The 17,766-nt window shown below is 27.4% G+C and overlaps 1 protein-coding gene across 2 annotated transcripts in view; it reads left to right on the top strand.

Moving 5' to 3' along the window:
* LOC147806257 (eye-specific diacylglycerol kinase-like) overlaps positions 1-17,766 on the top strand; it is a 98,433-nt gene that overhangs the window by 19,851 nt on the left and 60,816 nt on the right. The gene's annotated exons all lie outside the window — the stretch shown is intronic.

Below are 17,766 nucleotides of genomic sequence, written 5' to 3'. Positions count from 1 at the left end.
TATCTTTATTTTTAAGGTAACAAACATCATGTTTATATGCAATTTCATCTACTCTGTTAATGGGCTTACTCCATTCTTTATATGTTAAATCATCGTTTAATCTTTTCTTTCCATGTAATAATTGTGTTCCAGGTCCTGTAAATTGATGTCCTGGTAAATGCATTTCAAAGGGTAAATTATTAATTGTTGAATTGATAAAGCCAGATCCTTTTTGACCACATTCTTTACAACAAAACTTGAACTTTCCGTCTTTACTTAATTTTCCAACTTTGAATATATTACTTTTACACGTCATTTATAGGTAATAAAAAATTATATGTATTTGTAGCCATTCAATTGAGTTTTTTTAACGTATTTCTCTAAAGGAAAATATTTCAAACTTTGAATAAATTCAGCCTCTTTTTTATGAATTTCTTCTTCAGTTAATGTATTGGCTTTAAACAAATTCAGTAGTTGTTTATAAAATTTGTAAGTATATTTATACTCTTCTTTTCTTTCGGATATATTTAAAGATCTGTCAACCACTTCAATCACACCAGCTCCTAAACTCAAAGCTGATAAAGGGATTAAAATAAAACCAGATAAGCCAGACGCACTAAATAAAAACTTACTCATAGATAGTGCGATACTAATCTTTTGATAGAAATTATAACTTTTTCTGTGAATAAAAATTCTTTTCTCTAAATATTCTTCCATTTATATATACACAAATTCTTTATTTCGGTACCTCATATTAGGATTGACTAAATCTAAAACTAAAAAATCATATGGTTTTTTGATACAGTTCTTATACATTTTATTAAATTCTTCTTTTGTTAATTGACCATCTATTTCTCGTATTATTTGTTTAATTTCTTTTTGTTTCATATCGAAAAATATAAAATAATTGCTGTTACTTCTGATGGTTATAGGTATTTTATAATAGTACTGACTTATATAGATAAGGGATGTATTTTTCTTTCTTCCTCGTATAAAAAATTCTTCTATAGATTGTTGATCTTTTTCACATATACAATCATCAAATACAACTAAATTCATATAGGAAGGATCCAAGTCATCTACGGTAATAATATCCTCTAGTTTGGAAGAAAACAAAACTTGATCTTTTTTAAAATTTTTATATTCTTTCAAAACTTCTTTTTTATTCTTTAAACCTTTACATTTTTGAATATCTTCTAATTCTACATCTGTAAATTGAATGTATTTTTCTTGTAATTTTTTATACTTAGATTCAAATATGTCTTTTGTACACATGTAAAGTCTATCAAAGTGTAAATAGTCATAAATTAAATTGATTAATAAGTTTGATTTTCCACTGTTGGAAGAACCATTTATGATTAATCTAAAGGGATGTATAGGCAATAGAGGATGTTGATTTGGATCTTTAAATTCATCTGGTTCATTATAGTCTTTAATTACAATTTTAGAATACATTTATTAATTAAAAAATAATCTACTACGAGTAAAAAATAATCTACTACGAGTAAAACTATTATTAAAATAAAAATATTTTTTTTTAAATAATTTATTCTTTTAATGGTTCATATAGCGGTACTCGTGTATTATGACAAATTTCAGCAAGAAGTATACAAACTATCTTTTCTTTGTTTGAATTATAAAATTCTTCTGGTAATATATTACTTTTATTTTTTATTAAAAGACAGAAATCTATTTTAGAAACAAATTCTATTACAAAGTCTTTATCAATATCTTGATATTGTATAATATAATCCCAATTTACATAATCTTGAAATTTTCTTATAAGGTTCATTGATAATTTTTGATATCTAGATACAACATTCATATTTAAACGGTCAGAATAATTTTCTATAAATCTTAAATCCAATTTTTGGAATCTTGATATTTCATACCAAGTCACTTTATCTAAATGTCTCTCAATAAAACGGATAGATAAGGTTTGGTATCTACATATTTTTTCCCAATCTACATCAGAGGCATGTTTTTCAATAAAAGGTTCATTGAGTTTTTGATATTGAGAAATAATATACCAATCATTTGGCTGCACATATCGTTCGATTAAAACTTCAGACAATTCAGAAAATTGAAACACATATTCCCATTTTAAATAATCTGCTAAACTTATAATTACATCTTCTGAAAGTTTCTTTCTAGAAAAGTCGTTCCAATTAATTTCATTGGCCATTTATTAAGAAGAAAAATTTATCTTTTCAATATGTAAATAAGGCTTTAATTTACAGCCTCCTCCTGTTAGCACTGATAATGTTAAAACTTCATTTAACTTTCCATACGCAAACATAGTTATTGAATCTTCATTAACATTTATCTCTTTATCAAGAAGTACTTCTTTCACTTTTTCTAAACGTATTTTTGGCTTTTCATTCATTTTGTCACAGGCTAAAAAGATGGTAATTTTCATATACATGTTTTGTGATAATTTTAAGTTTGAATCTAAAAGTTTTGAAGTAGTTTCGTTGAATTCAAAAGTCTTGTAACCCACACCTGTAAACTGAACAAGTCTATCTGTGGTAGCGCAAAAAGTTTTATTATCAACGTAATATTTATTAGCAACGTCAGTATCATTTATGGGCCATTTTACACTAGATATTCTTTCGTTGTGAGCATAATAACTTCTATTAATTTTATCCCACAGTATACAATAATAATCAAGATGTTTTTTGGTAACCACATCGCCTTCTTTTTCAGGTTCTTTTACATTTGATATGATTTTATTTTTAGCATCAAAATTATTTTCATCATGTATTAAACTTTTGTCTTTTAATTCATCGACATATTTTTTAGTTGAAGCATCATTGTCCTCTAGAGGAGTAGCTATATTTCTAATACATTTATTTTTAGCATTAAAATAACCGTTATTACGAATCAAACACTTATTTTTTAAATCATCTACATATTTTTTAGTTGAAGAATCATTATCTTCTTGAGGATGTAAAACATTTTTTAAAAGTTTACTTTCCATATCATAATTACCATCATTCGTTAATTTAAATCCTACACCTGGTGGTCCTAAAGGTCCTTCTTTTATTTCATTGTCGTAAAGTGGATAATAAGCAGCCATTTATTAAAATAGAAAAAATCCTTTTATGTTTTCAGAGTTTTAATCATTTTTATATCCTGAGTTGACATATTCAAGGAGCATTTGTTTCTTTCTTTCAAAATAAAGTAAAAAACATAATTTTTAGTAGTATTATTTCTCAACCTCCAATTGAATTCAATCATTAAATTACTCAAGTTCGTATAATTTTCATGGTTTGCCAAGTTGAAACAAATTATAGGATACTTACTGAAATTTGAATAGTTTATCATACAACCTGTTTCAGAATTTATATTATTCATTCCTGATTCTAAAAGAGCATAATATAATCGATTATAATCATTTTTATTAAAGTCCATCATATAACTTACAGTGGGAACTTTAATGTTATTAATCATTAACCAACATTCTATCATATCCAAGTGATCAAACATCATATTATTTTGATTCATGTTTTCATTTCTTTCATCATATTGAGGAATGACATATAAACTCAAAACTTCATCAGATGTAGCAGGAATAGAATAAGACCCACTGGAATTTTCATAAAATACATTTGATTTGATAATGTTATAATGATCCCAATTTATTTCTATAGGAGTATTTGATAATTTTAATTCATTGAATTTTACAGATGCGGAATTTTTAAATCTAACATAAGGTAACCAAAGTGATAAATCTTCAACAAGAACCTTAAAATCTGGATTTTGAATATCTGTATACAACATATTTTTACTATCATTTCTTTGAATTTCTATTTTAACTTGGAAACCTGTCATTACTTTTTTATATTCGTTAAAGAAATCAAATATATACTTTAAAGGAATCCATATTTTTACTGTTTGACTATTTTTAGTAAATTTACATCTTTTTGAAAATCCTTCGTTAAAACTTTCATTTAGTTTAAGGTTTTTAAAAAAATCAGTTATTTTGGTAGTATCTATCAGATTTCCATTATATTTGAAATTGTTTCTATCTACAGAATCAGTTGTATCTACATAAAAGAACATGTTAGTAGCTTCCGATGTTGAATAATCAGGGGTGAAGTGTATCATCCCTAATACTTGATTCATAATGGCTTTATAATTTATAGTGGATTCAACTTCAGTATTTCCTATAATCAACCTGTTTGAATTAATGAGACCTCCTCCATTCACTAGAGTAACATTTTCATTACTTATTACACCTCCATCTCCTTTTACAATTTTTAATTCTTGTTGTAGATATCCCGCAGAATATAAAATATTAGCATTTGTATCATTGATAAAGAAATTATATGTAGCATTTTCATGAATATTATTTCTATTTTCACTTTTTAATTCTCTATATTCAAAACTTTCAACGTCGTTATTATAATAATAACTAGTGTCTTTCAAATCGTAAATTTTATCCATTTATTTAGGAATAAAAAATTTCAATCCAGTACCATGTTTTTTATTTTTAGAAAATATTTCATTCAATTTTTCTCTCACAAATTCCTTAGATTTATCTTCTACAATAGGACTTATAAAGTCTGAAAAGAAGCCTCTTCCTTGTATTTTTTTACTCTTTCTGTACAATCTTTGTTTATTCATTTATTTAGTAATAAATTTGTACTGTACTTCTTGTTTATTTAAATCAATTAGTTCACCTCTATGATTTGTAATTCTCATTCTAATTCGATTAATAGAATCAGATTTAACCGGAAAAAATATTAGTTTATCAAATTCTTTAGCATATAAACTTCCAGGAGGATTTGATGATGTAAAAGAATAAATAACTTGAGATTGAAACTGATTTATATAAGCACCATCCACTATATCACAGTGAATATAAATATTATCATTACCATTAGCTATATCCGCAATAAATTTACCTTCTTGCTCTTCCTCTTCATATATTTTAGGTTCAAAGCCTAAAATTTTGTACAATTCACTTTTAGATAAATCAATTTTATAATTCTTCTCGAGTTTAATACTAAACCTTTGTCTTTCTTCTATTATTCCAAATAATATAGGTGAATCATTTCCAAAATATTTTACCATATAACGATTCAAACCTCTTATATTGTAATGACCATGAGGAATAATGAAATCTGTCCATTTGACTCCATCAAAATATGAAAATTTATTGTTTTTCTCCGTAATATTATTCCATGAAATATACATTGAAAAAGACTGAAGAGCTATCTCTGTAAAATGAAAAGGTCTCGAATACTCAATGGTGAAATCTTCAGATTTATCTACGTTTTTCGAATCTAATATAATATACTTCATTTATAAAGAACAATTTTTTCATTTAATTTACTAGGTTCTTGAGTAAATGAATATAAAACTTCAATAGGAGATTTATTTTTATTTCTTTCAGTTATATATTTCATACAATAGAAACCACATCTTACAGAACTCGGACTTTGTAAAAAACTATCGTTATATCTAATTTCTTTTCCAGAAGTATTTAAATAACTTAGTATGTTTTGAGGAAGAAAATCATTTTTTATTATTCTATTGTTATATTTATATTCTCCAAAAGGATCAAAATATTTAACAAAATTATATTTTGGATCATTATAATAACAAACCCAATGAGTTCCAGGACCTGTAGATACATCTAAATTTATAATTCCGTTTTCAAATTTTCTTATCTTTTTAGGTAACATATCTATAGTAAATATACCTCTAAATCCTTTTTCATTTTTCATATTGTTTTCAATCATTTTGTTGGATATTCCCATGGCTGATAGACTCCCTTTCCACAAGTTTTTTTTTTTTTACCTGATCCAGAAATTTTGTCCAATACTTTTTTAGTACCCCAACCAGCTGCTCCACTAGCTGCTCCTAATGCTAAAGTAGAAAGTAAAGGTACTAAAAATGGTAAAAACCCTCCATTCTTTTTCAGTTGAGTCTTTGATATTTTAATTCTTTTACCTTTATCAATTTGGTTAATTTGTGTAGCTGTTAAATGTAAATCAAAATTGGGTGTTTTACTTTTATCTATTTGTAAACTAAGTTCTTCACCATTTTTATAAGCTGATTTCAATTTAGAAATCTGACTGTCGCTCAAGTATACTTTTTTTACAATATAATTACTCATTTATATACTAAGAAATTTTCCATAGTATTCCTTTACCTGATCGTTTGTCATAGTTCCCTCTCTTAAAAGTAAATCCAACAAATCTACAGTTTTATTATACAATTTTTTACTTTTAGAACCTTTACAAATTTTATCTGTCAGATCAACTAAGATATTCAGTTTATCTTCTAAACCTTTTCCTGTGTAATGTCTACCTTGTTTAATAGCTGATAAAGCTTCTAAATATCTTTTCATCATATTCATTTTATAATCAGCATTATCAATCCTTTTCTGATACTCATCTTTGTTGTTTGTTAAATTTCTATTTTTGGTTTCATTTCCTTTTTCTCTTTTAAATTGATCTCTTTTTGCTTTTGCCCTTTTAATAACTTCTTCAATATCTTCATCAGTTTTATTCCACATTATTGAAGGTAATTCAAATTCTAATTCTTCTAATAATTCTTTATCTAAATTTTTGTCTATATCTATTTTTAAAAACATACTTCCTACATCTTCAGTATAATCTTCCTCTGACTGATTCTCTATCTGAGGTAAAGATCTATAGGTCTCATTCATAGTGAAAGATAAATTATCAACAGCATCTTTTATACCTATCAAGTTTTGTTGTCTAGAAGTTTCTAGTTTTTCCATTTGATGAAGTACAGGTTCGTGAAAATCGGCTAATGATTTTTGTATTCCTATATTTTCTTCTAATTTTATTTCATTATTTTTCCTAATTTCTGATTGTAGTTTAACTAATCTTAGATCATTTTTTAATTGCTCTAACAACTTTTTATTTCTCTCTTTTTCAATACTTTCCATTTATAGGTAGTAAAATGTTCGTTATACAAGTGTATGTATTACAGAAATTATATTACAAAAAATGTTTCTAAATAAATGGAAGAATTTAATGACCTCAAACGATTTCCTGAAACATACAAATTAAATGAACTCGAGATAGGTAAATATAATTTAATATCACTGAGAAAAATAAATACAAAATACGGTGACTCTATTATAGCTAGATTAGAAGTAGACAATGATGAGAAAGATTTTTATCTCTCGAAATGTCATGGTGAATTATCTGATAAAGCTATAAGAAAAATTAATAGTGGAAAATATATTTTTGATTTTAAAGGTAAAAATAAATATTACGATTATGAATTACATGTAAAATAAAAAACGATATTTTCAATAAGGTACAGGATTATTAATAAAATAAAAATTATTAATATAAAAATAAGAATTTTTAAATATGCTGATTTTGTTTAATATTTCATAAAAAATGTAAAATAGAGGCCTATTTTAATTTTTTTAATATAAAAATAGGAAATCAATAGTAGTATATGGAAAGGGCTAAGTGTCCTCTAGCCCCCCCCCCCCCCATATACTACTCACATATCTGTCGCACTGGTCAGTTACAGTTTATCGTGATTGTCATTACCATACAATACGATAATTTAAAATAATATTTCCGTCTTGCACATATTTGTCTTACTGGTTAGTTCACAGGGTAATGATGAAAAAATAAGTAATTCTTTTTTTTTCCTTCTTCTTTTTGAAGATGGAAAACACATTACCACCTAACACACTAAATGCAGCAGAGATGCCAACTTGCTCCAGACAGCGAATAAATATTTTCGAGCGGTAGTTCATTAATTGTGATTCTAGGTTTAATAAATTCAATTTATTAGGTTTTTATCTACCTCTATTTTTAAATAATTAAAAAGCTTATATAATTCACTACTTTGTTGTTGTTAAGTCATGCTAAACCTTTTAAAAAATAAGCAAAATTAGTCAAATATTTGCAAATTTTATCTTGCAGTTATTTGCCGTTTTTTAAATTATTTTGGTTTGTTCGGCGCAGTTGGCATCTCTGACGTAGTTTATAAAATATTAATTTCTTTCTTTTTTCATCTTTTAAAAGCCTATCGATTTAAATGAACAGTGTTAGAGGCAGAAAGTAGACATACGACCGCAAAGAATTAAAAAAATAAATGATTGAGAACTGTTTTTTCGTTGATTTTAAATGTATGATCGATAAATTAAAATTGAATATAAATTATCGTTGAGTTAGAACGATAATTGAAATTGAATATGGTTCTCGAGAATAAAGAAGCATTACTCGGCAAATCTTCAAAATTGGCCTGGTTCCGGTATCCGGTACTAAAATTCCTTAGCACAGTACAGGTGACAAAAACTTGATCGACCCGCGACATCCCTAGTAATTATTATGCATTCTTAAAACCACTTCTATTGCTGGAAAATAATTGGAATTTGCAATGGATCAGCCTAAAGATTGCTGGGAAGCCTTTTTTTAAATCCAGTTCCTAACAAAGTTAGTATTTTTACGAGCATAGTTATTGCTGAAAAAAATCCACTGCAATTTACAACGCATTAGCATAAGTATTACAGGGAAGAATATTTTTACTCCAGTTCCTAGCGAAGTTAACATTCTTGAAATCATACTTATTGCTGAAAGAATTCCCTGTAATTTAAAACGCATTAGCATAAGTACTGCAGGGAAAAAATTCTCATTTTCAGTTCCTAACGAAGTTAACATTCTTAAAAGCATGCTGAGAAAATCCACTAGAACTTGCAAAGCGTTAGCATAAGTATTAGAGGGAAGAATTTTTTAATTCCAGTTCCTAACGATCTTAGAAGCATAGCTATTGCTGAAAAATTCCACTGAAATTTACAACGCATTAGCATAAATATTGCAGGGAAGAATTTTTTAATTTCAGTTCTTCCTAACGAAGGTAGCATTCTTAAAATCGTATTTATTGCTGAAAAAATCCACTGGAATTTACAACGCAGTAGCATAAATATTACAGGGAAGAATTTTTTAATTTCAGTTCTTCCAAACGAAGGTAGCATTTTTAAAATCGTATTTATTGCTTAAAAAATCCACTAAAATTTACAACACATTAGCATAAATATTGCACGGAAATTTTTTTTAATTTTAGTTCTTCCTAACGAAGGTAGCATTCTTAAAATCGTATTTATTGCTGAAAAAATCCACTGGAATTTACAACGCATTAGCATAAATATTGCAGGGAAGAATTTTTTAATTTCAGTTCCTAACGAAGGTAGCATTCTTAAAATCGTATTTATTGCTGAAAAAATCCACTGGAATTTACAACGCATTAACGTAAATACTGCTTAGGCGAGATTTTAAGTCTACTATGTAACGAACTGATAAACTGGGGAAAGTTTGTTTTCTTCGGAAATAGTGGCTTGGAAAAAATTCATTACTCCGCCAAACTTTCCCCGTTTAAAATAAATAAACAGGGAGAAAAAAAAAGTCTGAATTGACGAACTTTTTGTCTATCTTGCTTTTTAAAGAGTTGGAACTATTTCCAAGCATCAGAGTAACCTTGTATTTAGTTTTTACTTTTGTCGGCAAAACGTGATGATGAAGATTCATCAACTTAAAAAACATTTGGTCTTAAAATGAGAATCAAATAAACAAAATACATGCATGAAAAAGAATAAGAGGAAAGAGTCAAAAGAAAAAGAAAAAAAAATTTTGCTGAAAAAAAAAAGTATTCTCCTAGGTGAAACTGACAAATAGATACCAAGTTACTAATAGCTCAAATTAGTTAATGTTATTGAAGACTAATAATAAGGTAGAATTGTTACTTTTATTTGCGATGAAACTTAAAAAAAATCTGTCTACTTAAAAATAAATATTTTTAAACGAACATTAATATGCATAAACAAAATCAGAAAAAATGGTAAAAATTAATTTTTTGTCCATAAAAAAAACTTAGTATTTTTTTTAACTTAATATTTTTTTTAAAATTTTTACGTTAAAAATCTTTTTTGTTAAATGCAAAAAATAAAGATCTAAAACAATATTTTTTTCAAAAATCTTTAAAGACATTAAAAAAATGACTATGAATAAAATTCTAAAGATTTTAAGTAAGTCTACTTATAACTTATAGTTACCAATAATAATTTATTAATATTTACACGGAGACCCAACCAAAAATAAAACTTATGACTCTTATTATATTTATTACTCTCCAAATGTAATGATTTTTCAAAAAAATATTACATTTTTGAAATACTAATACTCCGGAAACTGATTGTTTATATGGCCGATTCAAATTTCATTTTTTAAGTTAGTCTACTTATACGATTTTAAGTAAGTCTACTTATAACTTATAGTTACCATTAATAATTTATTAATATTTACACGGAGATCCAACCAAAAATAAAACTTATGACTCTTATTATACTTATTACTCTCTAAATGTAATCATTTTTCAAAAAAATATTACATTTTTGAAATACTAATACTCCGGAAACTGATTGTTTATATGACCGATTCAAATTTAATTCTTTAAGTTAGTCTATTTATACGATTTTATGTAAGTCTACTTATAACTTATAGTTACCATTAATAATTTATTAATATTTACACGGAGATCCAACCAAAAATAAAACTTATGACTCTTATTATACTTATTACTCTCTAAATGTAATCATTTTTCAAAAAAATATTACATTTTTGAAATACTAATACTCCGGAAACTGATTGTTTATATGGCCGATTCAAATTTAATTTTTTAAGTTAGTCTACTTGTACGATTTTAAGTAAGTCTACTTATAACTTATAGTTACCATTAATAATTTATTAATATTTACACGGAAATCCAACCAAAAATAAAACTTATGACTCTTATTGTACTTATTACTCTCTAAATGTAATGATTTTTCAAAAAAATATTAAATTTTTGAAATACTAATACTCCGGAAACTGATTGTTTATAAGGCCGATTCAAATTTCATTTTTTTTCATTTAAATCTATAAAAATGATTCCATAATATCGAACTCAAATTTCGAGATTTATAAATTCTGAACATGTAAAAAAATACATTTTATACATTGTTTCATAAAACTTAATAAAAATTAGTTCCAGTTATTATGATGGCATTGATCGCCATTACTAATATTTCAGTGGTAGTTGAAGTATCATCTTTGACTTTTTGCTGTTACATATACGTCTTAATTTGGATGAAATAAATCGATAATTATCCGAAAGTAAAAATTTGATTTATTAAGCAAATATTAGTTTGTCAAAAATGACTATATTTAAAATATAAAAATAATAAAGAAAAGAAATCCCTTAAAGGGATCAAGATAACATTCTCTACATAGGAAATTATCTTTTATTTTCAAACGGTTGGGACTGGGAGGCCCGAAAGAGCACACCCCAGTTGCACAAATTTGAAATTGAAAGTGAATGAGTTTGTTCCCAACGGACAGTTAGGAGCATGGAGAGGATATCCAAGGCTGGCGAATTATCGAAAGATAACATAGTCAAAATAAAGCCAATCCCTTATAATCTATATTAGGAATGAAAGTACTTTGGCGATAACGAATCGCCAACAAGATTGTGAGAATTAGTATAACCATGTAACTGAAACATATATGTGGTAAGAAATTAATAATAAAGAGTTATAAATAGATTTTTGTTTTCGGTTAGGCGAGGCAGTGATTTAATGAACCTACATTAGTATTGAAATAAAAAGTTGGCCTTTACATTGATCAATAAGAAAATACTGATATCGGGTAATTCTTTTGGCAATAATATCGGGTTTGGTCAACGGGATAATCCCAACGTGCCTCATTCCTCTTTGGGATTATCCCGTCGACCTGCCCTCGCTCGCCAAATCCTTTGGCGCTAGTTTTTAGGTTTGGCAATAATATCGGGTTTGTAGAAAATGGTCGACGGGATAATCACAAAATACCAAAATATTTCATGTTCGCTTTTTATAAAAATTAGCAAATTGATTTAATTTAAATACAATTCGATTAGTAATGATTAAAATATAAGTTTAAGTAATTAAAAAAAATTAAAAGCTAGGAAATATGTAATGCCTATTGTGGCATCACAGTTATACTCTAAATTCCACCTCTAGATTACAATCAGTGACCGGCCAAAAGTGTTAAAGTGACTGACCGTGAAAATACATTTATGATAGTAAAGTTATCTTGATCATAAAAGCACAAATCTGACCGTATTTTTTTCCTAGCCACTGACCACTCATAAAAGTTATGCTCGTTAAAATTATCTGAATTATTTAGGCCTTGAAGGTGTTTGAGACTCAGGCAATGAATTTGCCGAACTAAGGCAAACCACAGAATGAGGTGAAAGAATGTAGTGCTGCCATCTATCGAGAAGTGAAAAAGTTGCATGTTTGTTTTTCATATTCACCGACATAGAGGGAAAGCGAGAAGAGATCTTTGGTACCAGTTGGGTGTGCGGAAATTTTTTTTCCTGTAAAAATATCATTTTTCATTTAGATTTCTTAGAGTATACCTAAAATTTTTTAATTACCCTTGAACAATTGCGATTGCAATTTCGGATTTTAAAATCCCATCATTTCAAATAAATTTATTACTTTTTTTACTCACTTTGCGGGCACCAAAATTAAAAAATAAACTAGCACATTGAATATCTTTTGATCTAATGAATAGATTATAATGAATTATATCACATATTTTCACATAATTGTTATTTATGGGGATAGGTTCTTTATAACACATATATTAAAACCAGAATACTTTTTTCTTCCAATCATTTAGTACTCGTTCTTTTCCCAATACCTCTTTTTCTTCATAAAGAAAGTAATTCCTCTTTATCTCCCAGAATTTTTTCAATAATATCTGGAAAAAAAATCATTCTCTAGGGTATTCTTTCTCTGTATTTGATGACGTGTTCTTCTTTTTATTCTTGCCAGATTCTAGCCTATAATTTGCGTGGGGGATAAATGATTCCAAACCTTTTAGGAAGCTTGACGAATCATCATTTTTGACAACAGTCGAGAGAAGAAAAAAAAAATTGTACTCGTAAAAATGCGTGTTCTTACTCTTTCCGACACTTGTGCTAGCGAATGAGCCTCTACATTATGGCAAGAGATCAGCAAAAATTCGTTTTTAAGTCATTTTTATTGTGTGATTCATTATAATTACGTAATGAGCTTAGGAATCCTAACATTTGACTTTTTCGACTTGCTAATGAAGTTAAATAGTCGAACGCAAGAATTCTTTAATTTATTTCACTAACAAGTAATAATTTAAACAATTTCAATACAAAATATATTAAAAAAAAGTATAAATCTAAATGATTTATACACTAGCCAGACGTATGACGTAATTCTCAATTTTTTTCTGTAAAAAAAGTTTCTTTCTATAATTGTCTTTACAGGTTATTTATTTTGGTGAAAACTCTTTGAGTGAACAATTCCATCTATGGCCATTTTCTGTTTAGTTTCAAAATTTTAAACTCAAAGGTTTGAATTTTTTTTCATTTTTAAAATTTCGATACATACAAAAAAATTTTTTTAAAAATTTAAAAAACATATTTTTATTTATCAATTTTTTGTTATTTTTATTATTATTTTTTTTTTTGCTTAATTTGTGCAAAAATTTCATTTCTAAATTCGAACTATTTTGAGATCTATATAGCATGAATTTTAAAATTTGATTTGATACATATGATTACGTCAAACATTGTGATCTAAAGCTTTAAAGAAAATAAATCATGCTTGAAGATAACACTGGCAGACAAATTTTTTGCTGTATTTATACAAATACTTAATCTTGCCTGATTCGGGAGTGGAGAGAAATTATATTTGCTCCTAATGGCAGAGATTTTTAAATGGCAGAGATACATTTTATAGTAAATGTAAACATGAAGGCTTGTACTCATGTCTAAATGAATGCACCCATGAAAAAGACATGAAGAATAGCTTATGATATTCCAGAAAATTGCATTTAAAAACTCAACATGCATTTTTTAATATGCATGATCAACCAGAGTAAAATCATTAAACTTGAAAACCATAACCAGTTTAAATCCGTAATAAAATCATTCTAAAAAGCAAGCAATAATGGTATTAATTAAACGTTAAAAAATCATCGTTTCATTGCATGATATTAGATTTATGTGGCAGTTACAATAAAATGTCATATTAGTCAAGAATCACTCATTTACGATTTGTTTTACAGCATTAGAAGAACAGGTATTCAGTTTATAACTGATAAAGTTAATAAGTAATAAAAACATTTCATTATTATTTTCCATTATTACTCTGAGAAAAAAATTACTGTCAAAACTACCAGAATATGGTAAAATTTACCGTGTTTCTGGTTCTATGGCAACACCAAAAGGTATGATAACTTTTATCGAAGCGCTGTGGTAATTATTTTAGTAAAATTAACAAGAAAGCATGGTTATATGTAATGTGATAAAATTTTGTAATTTTATCCAACCCCCGCGCCGCGGATCGGTATCGGACCGTGGTTTGAATTATGCCGGGGTGCCCAAAGGACTTGAAATTATTTACATTTTATTTGCTGTGGTGTATTTTACCCGGGTTTGTACAACTTCCGATTGACAACCGGGTTACAATCGGTTAACCGGAAGCTCAGAAACGTCACCAATACAGCGTATGTAGTTGTACTTCATTTAGAATACACGTTTAAAAACAATTAAATTAAAATTATTTAACAATTAAATCAAAACAATCACGGACAGCTGCAAAATTATCAAACGTTGACCGTCCGCAGGGATATAAAGGTTGGAGAGCATTACGTAAGAGCATCACATTAAAACCAATTATTCGGTTAAATTTATTTTTCAATTTAGTATATTTTACTAAACGTTTGGCAATAAGAACTATAATTTTAAAAACCAGAATTTGAGGTAAACCGTTATCATATGAAAGGAAAAATTACCAAATGAATGGTTTAAATATCGTATATTTTGCATTTTACGATAAAAATTATGTTTTTTTTTCAAGGAAAATGTCATTGCCATACAATACGGTAATTTGCCAGATTTTTCTTCTCAACGTAGATGACTTTTACTGAATTTTAATTGAAAACAATATTTTTCAAATGCTACTGAATCGTATGTTTGGAAACACCGGCAAACAAACATTAATTTTAAGCACTGCGATCGTTATCTTAAAGCACGGTAGTTTTAAAAACTCGGAAAAGAGATCTGTATCAGATGGTTCAACTAATTACAAGATAGATGAGAATGTAACTATTATACTCAACTTACATGGCTCTTTCAATTACTGCAACCTTAAACAAATAGTTAAAGCATTTTCTTTCTTAGTTAAACAAACACGCATATCTTTCTTTTAGCATAAACTAAATATTTGATTTAAATGTAGATTTTTGAAGTGAGATTGCCAATAAATTTGTGTAATATGTATAAAATAAAATATGGTTAAATATCTTGATTTAAATTGCTTTCAGTTTGGTAGTTTTGTTTATTCTTCTAAAGTTTTGTGTATTTATTTCAATTAATATCTGAAGAGGAAATATTTAGCTATTTATTTGTATCAGTAGTCATATTTTATAATACTACTAAGGGGCTAAGCCCCCCTGATCGCTGGCGCTCTCGGATCCGGATGATTGCTTCGCAATTGTTATTCCTTATCAGAAAACAGTTTTTCTACTAAAGCTAAAATTATTCACGTAACATGTATGTACTAAAAAGAATTCTGTTCGTTTACGCTTGTGCCTTCACTTTCCAAGCCCAAATATTTTATCTATTAGTATTATAAGTATTTAGATTAATTGATGAACAGAAGTAATTTTTTGAAGTACTCAGTTTTTTAAAATAACATTTATATTCTTATAACATTATATTGTTCAAACAAATTTGATGAGTTCACAACCATAATTTAATATTTTCGCTTACCAAACGGGTGGATATATTAAATACCATTTTTGCTTGCATCTCAGTGTGAATGAAGCTGATCGTTAGCTCTAAATCAGTTAACAAATCTCTTGAACTGTAATTTAAAACTGTATATTAATCTTATTTGATCAAAAATAATAATTGTAAAATAATTAATAAAATTAGAGCACCTTTCTAATAATTTTATCTTAAAATGCATCGCAGAATTACATTATAATAATAACAATAAAAAAAAACAATTCTCTTAGTTTTAAACTCTTGAATTAAAAGCGTAATAATAGCTGTGCAGTAGCTTTAAATTAGGGATACAAAAATATTTATAAAAAAACAGTACCTTTACGACTTTATTTATTTCAGACTTATGATACTGTAATTTCAACAAAGTAAAATTATTAAGTTTAAATTATATTCTAATAGAATCGAGAACTTAATCAGATGACAAAAATATAAGTTAATAACCGCAAGAAAAAAATATTGGGATATCTGAAATAAAGCATTTTTTAATTTTAAAGCACAGAGAAAAATACGGACCATTCTGAAAAATTTTGATTTAATGATTGGATCTTTATGTTCTAGATCTCAATCTTAACACTAGAAAGACGGAAAATTAGCATATATCTATATTGCCCAAAAGCAGTCAAAATGACTGCATTGTGAATGCGTAAATAAATCTATTTAAAATTAATTTTTAACATTTATTGTATTATTTACAGTTTTACAACAAGTTATTAGTAAATATTAACAATAAAAAAATTATATGTTGCGCAAAAAGTCACAAAATTCTAAGAAATTGCGTCATTATATACATCATTGTTTTTCTAATTGAAATTAAAAGCAGTCAAAATGACTTTCTTAGACAATCTAGTGTTAATGATTTGAGGGAGTGATCTCTGCTAATTAATAAATGCAGATAATATTTTTGAAAAAAAAATTGGACACAAAAACGTTCCTTCTTTGAATAAACATACATATTTTTTTCAACTGATCTAGAAATGATCACGTATCAACTGATGACCAATTGAAAGTAAAAGATTATAAATAGCAGCGTTGCTTCAAACAAAATCTTGAAAGAGTATGCCAAACGCTTTATCATTGTCATCAAGTCACATCTGTTGTTGACTTATTTACGAGTCTTATTAAAAGAAGCAAACTTACGAGAAAGACAGAAAGAGGCATTTGAGGAAGAAAACAGTTCTCAGACAGAAATTCTCTATCACATTCTTGAAAGAGTATGTCCGATGCCTCCAAACAGTCATCAAATCACATTTGTGGTTGCCTTATTTAAAAGTTTCATCAAAAGAAGCTAATTTACGAGAAGGACCAAAAAAGGCATTTGACGATGAAAGCAGTTCTCAGACTGACTTTCTTGATCACATTCTTGAAAGAGTATGTCAGATGCCTCAAAACAGTCATCAAATCACATTTGTGGTTGCCTTAATTGAAAATCTCATCAAAAGAAGCAAATTTACTAGAAGGACCAAAAAAGGCATTTGACGATGAAAGCAATTCTCAGACAGACTTTCTTGATCACATTCTTGAAAGAGTATGTCAAATGCCTCAAAACAGTCATCAAATCACATTTGTGGTTGCTTTATTTGAAAATCTCATCAAAAGAAGCAAATTTACGAGAAGGACCAAAAAAGGCATTTGACGATGAAAGCAATTCTCAGACAGAAGTTCTTGATCACATTCTTGAAAGAGTATGTCAGATGCTTCAAAACAGTCATCAAATCACATTTGTGGTTGCCTTAATTGAATATCTCATCAAAAGAAGCAAATATACGAGAAGGACCAAAAAAGGCATTTGAGGATGAAAGCAGTTCTCAGACAGAAGTTCGCGATTACATGAGTTGTAACGTATTTTAAAACATGCTTACCTAATTTCATAATAAAAGAAGCAAATTTACGGGCAAAACTAAAGAAGGAATTTATCGAAGAAAGCTGTTCACA

This window comes from Parasteatoda tepidariorum, chromosome 8, assembly GCF_982258835.1.
Source record: "Parasteatoda tepidariorum strain Cologne lab strain chromosome 8, Ptep-v5.0, whole genome shotgun sequence".
Lineage (NCBI taxonomy): Eukaryota > Metazoa > Arthropoda > Arachnida > Araneae > Theridiidae > Parasteatoda > Parasteatoda tepidariorum.
Note: the sequence above shows the minus strand (reverse complement) of the source record. Positions and strands in the feature narration are given on the sequence as shown.